The sequence below is a fragment of the Lactuca sativa genome, chromosome 5 (assembly GCF_002870075.4).
Source record: "Lactuca sativa cultivar Salinas chromosome 5, Lsat_Salinas_v11, whole genome shotgun sequence".
NCBI lineage: Eukaryota > Viridiplantae > Streptophyta > Magnoliopsida > Asterales > Asteraceae > Lactuca > Lactuca sativa.
In genome coordinates this window covers 64,868,357-64,874,533 of record NC_056627.2, presented here as the reverse complement: position 1 = coordinate 64,874,533, position 6,177 = coordinate 64,868,357, and positions in this window count along the sequence as shown.

Sequence of the window (6,177 nt, the reverse complement as noted above, 5' to 3'; positions counted from 1 at the left end):
TTCAAGTTCTCCATTTAGAAATGCGCACTTGACATCCATTTGGTAGACCTCAAAGTTTTTGTGTGCTGCATAGACAAGAAATATTCTAACGGATTCCAGCCTAGCAACAGGAGCGAAAGTTTCTTCGTAGTCGATTCCTTCCTCCTGACAGTATCCTTTCACTACCAGACGGGCTTTGTTTCGTATCACATTGCCTTCCTTGTCCGTCTTATTTCTGAAGACCCATTTGAGACCAACAACTGAGGCATCTTGAGGAGTTGGAATGAGACGCCAAACTTTATTCCTTTCGAATTCATTTAGTTCATCTTACATAGCTTGAACCCAATCGGAGTGATCAAGAGCAATGTTAATTGTCTTTGGTTCAACTTTGGAGACGAAGGAGTTAAACATACAGAATTCTACTTTTGAAAATAAGGAAGTTTGTTTTGCCTTTAGTTGTGATCGGGTCAGGACCGTTTCAGAGATATTACCGATAACCTGAGAAACACGATGATCTTTGGTCCATTTGACAAGAGGAGGGTAATTTGGATCATAAGATGGATCCAGTTCAGCGTTTACCATCTCTTCTAGTTCAGATTGACTATCATAGTCGTAAGACATATCTGCATTCTCCCCCTCGACAGATAAGCTTTCAGGTGTGTCTTGAGTTTCTGGAGCTATAGGAGTTTCGTGCGGTGTTGAGCTTTCGGGTACCACTAGACTTTCGGGTGCAGATGAGCTTTCTGGAGCAGCCGGAGAATAGTTCTCCCCCTCAACATGTGAGCTCGCCTGTGATGACGAAGATATGCCCTCCCCCTCAACTGAAGTATCGTGCTGTGGAGGGTCATCAAAACTTGATCCTCCTTCATTCATTCTCTTTGCAGTGTCTTCGATGAGTTGCTTCAGACGATCTACTTTGTTGTCTGCTGCACTCGCTTCTGAGAGAGTTACCTTCTCTGGTTCATCAAATAACTCGACGAACTTCTCAAATAGGTTTGCAATCGAGGCTGTGACTTGGCCTGTTTGAGAAAAGATTTCTCCAACTGTGTCTTCTTTGGCCTTATGCTTTTTGACATAGCTATCATCAAAAGTCACATAATAGGTTTCTTCTATTTTCCTCGAGCGCTTGTTTAATACCCTGTAGGCTTTAGAAGTGAGATAATAGCCCAGAAATATCCTTTCATCGGCTTTGACATCGAACTTGTTACGATGTTCTTTAGAATTGAAGATGAAGCACCGTGAGCCGAATACATGGAAAAATTTGACATTTGGCTTCCTGTTGTTGATGATCTCATAAGGAGTGAGAGTGAATCGCTTATTGAGATATGACCTGTTATGCGTAAAACAAGCAGCAGCAATAGCATCAGCCCAAAAATATAAAGGTAAAGAAGCAAAACTTAGCATGCTTCGGGCCGCCTCACACAAAGATCGGTTTCGTCTTTTGACAATCCCGTTTTGTTGAGGAGTGTAGGGAGCTGAGAAGTTATGACTGGTTCCTTTGTCGGCTAAGAATTCTTCGAATTCTTTATTTTTGAACTCTAGACCATTATCGCTCCTGATGTTGCGAACAACTTTCTTTAGCTGTACTTCAATCTGCTTGATAAACATCTTCAGCTTGAGAGTCGCTTCAGATTTGTGTTTCAGAAAGAATACCCATGTAAAACGCGAGAAATCATCAACGATGACAAGAATATACTTGCTACCGCCGATGCTTTCGATAGATGATGGACCACACAAGTCAATGTGAATTAACTCTAATGGTTCAACAACTTTAGTGTTTACAATCGATGGGTGACTTTGATGACTCTGCTTCCCCATTTCACACGCAGCACATAAATGTTCTCGATCGAATTTGAGCAATGGAAGACCTCGAACATGAGCACCTGTGACAAGTTTGTTGATATCTTTGAAGTTGAGATGAGAGAGCCTTCGGTGCCACAACCAACTTTCGTTAGATTGTGCTTTGGATAACAAGCAGATAGCTGGATTCCCTTTGATAGGTTTGAGGTTCAGGGGAAACATTTCGCCTTTGCGCTCCGATTTGAGAATGACTCTTTTCGTTTTCTTCTCAATTATTTCCGAACGCTCATCATCGAATGAAACCTTGAGATCGGTACCTCCAACAAGCTGAGATACACTAATGAGGTTGTGTTGTAGTCCTTCAACGTATGCAACCTTCCTAATCGTAAAATCACCATTTGTAATCATTCCATAGCCTTTTATGGTGCCGAAGGAGTTGTTCCCGAACTTGACATTTCCACCGTTTGAAAGAGACCGAAATTCCCTCAGCTCTTCCTTCCTTCCTGTCATGTGACGTGAGCAGCCACTGTCAATATACCATTCTTCGTCAAACTGCTTGTCACTGATAACCTGCAAAAATTAAGCAGATTTAGAAACCCATAGTTTCTTGGGTCCACGTGAGCCTTTCATAGGAACAGGAATAGTAAGAGAGATGTCAACAAGATATGTTCTTTTTATTAAAGTTGTTTCATCTTTCTTTTTAATGGTGAAAACCTTAATTTTATTGGGATTTGTTACAGTCAATTTGGATTCAGGTTTAGGCACTGGGATATTGGAATGCTTTTGATTGGTTTTGACTGAGGAAATCTTCGATTTTCCTTTCAAATCTGTTGAAGATTTTGGATTTTGAGTATTAACAGAATTGGATTTAGAATGAAGTTGAGAGGAATTAGAAGAATTAGAAGAAGAAGAATGAGAGAAGTTAGACTGAGATGAGTTCTTGGCTTGAGATTCTAAGTGACCCTTTTGTTTTTGATCATTAGTGGGACCGAACCTAGATCTTTGGTCTCTTTTGCTCTCGGAACCGAACCTCTGCTTTCGGTAGATAGTGTTTTCTGAACCGAACCTTTGCTTTCGGTTGTCAAATTTTTCAGAACCGAACGTATCCTTTCGGTTGTTTTGACCTTCATAACCAAACCTCTCTTTTCGGTTGTTGTGACTTTCTTGTGACCTAACAGTGTCTTTCTCTGACTTTAAATTTCTGTCATGATAAGAGAAATGAGCATTCTGAGATCACCAGAACTGTTTTCTTTCAGAGAGATTCTTCTTGTATCTCTGATTCCTTTGCTGTTTCTAATTTCTCACCTGCTTTAGCTGACGATGGACATTCGCTTTTTGTTTTTGCTTTCGGTCAGCAGGTTCACTTTGAACTGACGAAGTTTCGCTTGAAGGAGTGACTTCTTTTGCAGGAACTCCTTTTTCTCTAGGAACATCTTTGTACCACTAGTACTTGGCATGTCGAAGCTATCAGGCTTGTTCAAAGGCTCTGGCACATATCTGCCTTTGGTTTTCCATGAAGTCCTTTCTGATAGACCAACTGTTTCGTCAGCATTGTCGATAGGAGCAGACCAGAAGAACTCATCACAACCATCAGCATTGTCTTCGTTTATAATAGCTGTGAGTTCGGCTGTCTGATGTTCTGTTACGCCTGTGACTTTATACACCTGATTTGGAGTTGTTCTCACCTTTTGGTATACAACAGCCTTTTCTTCAAGGATCGGGGACTTTTGTTGGGACAGTCGAGCAAACTCCATAGAATTTTCTGAAATAAGATTTTTGTGGTTTTTGGGTTCGCTCTTGACAAACACTGAACAGTCAACTGTGTCTTCAACAGAAATTTCACTCATATTATCGTCCTCATTAAGCTCAGATGCATTTTCAACATCAATTTTATTTTCTGAGCTCAGGTTGGCATTCAATGTGTCAAACTTTTGTATGGTTTCGGTTCTTAGTTTTAGTTTATCATTTTCATCCAAAAGATTTTTCAGCATGTCTTTATGGTCCTTGGACTTTATGAAAGATTCGATTTTGTCTAGACCATACATATATGTCGGATTAACATCCTCAGACGAAACAACACTTTCACAGTTATATGCTTCAGCATCAATTTCATCCTCCTTAAACTCAAGGAAGGGCAAAATCATGCGATGAATTTTCTGCCCTATTTCACAGTTTAAATGAAGTTGAGTGATATTGGTGTAAAGACGCTTAACAATTAAACAAAAGACATTTCTCTGTTTTAAAAGTTTTAAATTGTCTCTTTGTAAATAAATGTTTTCATCCTTGGATTTGATTAACTCTGACTCCTTTAGCTCGATCCACATCCTTCGTTCCTCACTCTTTGAAGATACCCTGCTTATTTGGTCAGTTAGGTTAGAATTGGTGACTCGTGTTTGAGTTAAACTGCTGTCTAGATGAGAGATTCTTGAATTGACATTTTTTAATTCCTTTTCATATGAACTTTGTGGGATTTTGAATGAAACAAAAATTGATTGTACCTTCTTGATTAAATCATCAAGCTCGTTAAACTGCACGTTGAGAGGTTTTGCTGTGAAGCACAAGTCCTCTCGCTCCTTTGTGTCTTCATTCCCACCATCTGTGTTGTATCCCCTCATCTGAGACACGTCTGACACCATTAAACACTTTCCACCGCTCTCTTCACCTTTTGCAACATAGGCCTTTCCATGAGATGGCTTCCTGACTTCATCGTCTTCAGAATCGGTTGACCAGACCTCCACGCCACCGAACTCATCATCCGCTACCGAACCCTGCACAATTAAGGCATTCATAGAGGGGTTAGCAGTGGATTTCTTTCTTTTGATTTCTTCCATCTTTTTCAACAGCACAGTTTCTTCATCTTTTTCTTCATCCTTTTCTGCCATTTTCTTGAGAACACAATCTTTGGCATAGTGGTTCTTTCCTCCACAATAATAGTAGCTCACACCCGAATCTCCTTCAGCTTTTGGTTCCTTCTTTGGTTCTTCTGCTTTCGGTTCTTCCCTAACCTTTTCGGAACTGTAACTTCCCTGCCAATTTCGGTTCTTATTTGCAGGGAACCTTTTCTTGATGAACCTTTTTGGGTTTGAGACCATCATTACATAGTCTTCAGAGGTAAGGTCATAATCCTCTAGGTTGAGGTCTTCATCTTCCATCACAGCTTTGCTTTTGGACAGAAGGGCCAATGATCCCAAGCTTGAAACCACATTTTTCTCCTGTAACACAATCTTTTCTTGAGATTTCAAAATCCCTACCAGTTTCGCCAAAGAGTAAGATTTGAATTGCTCATGCGCTTTAACAGTGGACACAACCACTCTCCACTCAGATCTGAGACCGTTCAAAAATGTAACCTTTTGTTCAATCAACTTCCTTTCAATATCATGTTTAATCATCTTACTAAGAAGATGATTGAAGCGATCAAATGTCTGAGTTACAGTTTCTTCAGGACTCTGCTTGAATTCACCAAATTCGGACAAAAGCAAGGTTTGAATGGAATGCTCGAGATCGTCGTCCGTAGAATATAACTCTCGCAGCCTATCCCATATTTCTTTGGCAGTGCTACATGAACTTACTAGCCTGAAAGTGTCAGATTGAAGAGTGAATCTGATTAGTCTCAATGCTTTAATATTGCACTGAAATTTATCTTTTTCGTCTTGAGGAATATCTTTAACGTCTTTCAAAAGATCATTATACTCCTTCTGAGTTTTAATAATTCTTGAAGTTGCTGAATGAGCGAATGGTCCGGAAACGATTGCTTCCCAGATGAGATATCCATTGTCCTTAGACCCGATGACATAATGTTCAAAGTGATGTGCCCAGACCTCGTAATCTTGGGTGTAAAAGATGGGAATCTTTGTCGTTGATCCAATGCTGTTTGAGATGTTGATGGGATTGGATTGTGACTCGTCCATGCTTGATCGAATAACCTGTTTAAAAGATCACACTTGTAATATATTAAATTAGGGCAACACAAATAAATGTTGAGTTACATCAATTATGGGATGACGGCTCAATAAATATCAGTAAATGCGGAATAACCCTAATCGCAACCTTTTTCACAGAAAAGAAGTGTATGAATTACACAACCTCCTGCTCTGATACCAATTGATAAGTTATTAAATAAACTTGAAGATCGATTAGATCTTTGTAACAGGTATTACGATGAACACAAAACAGTAAATAAGACAAGTATGGATCAAAATATATCGAATGACTAATTCAAACAATCCTCAGCAGAGCTCGACAAAGAACTTCCGCTGTAGAGGATTTAGGGTTACAAGAACGATAATAAAACTTCTAAATAATGCTCTGATCTATCTTTTCTATCGTTTTTAATCGCTTCTATCGTTACTATCGTTTCTATCGATTTATAAAACTAAGATGCATGCGAGCACCTATATT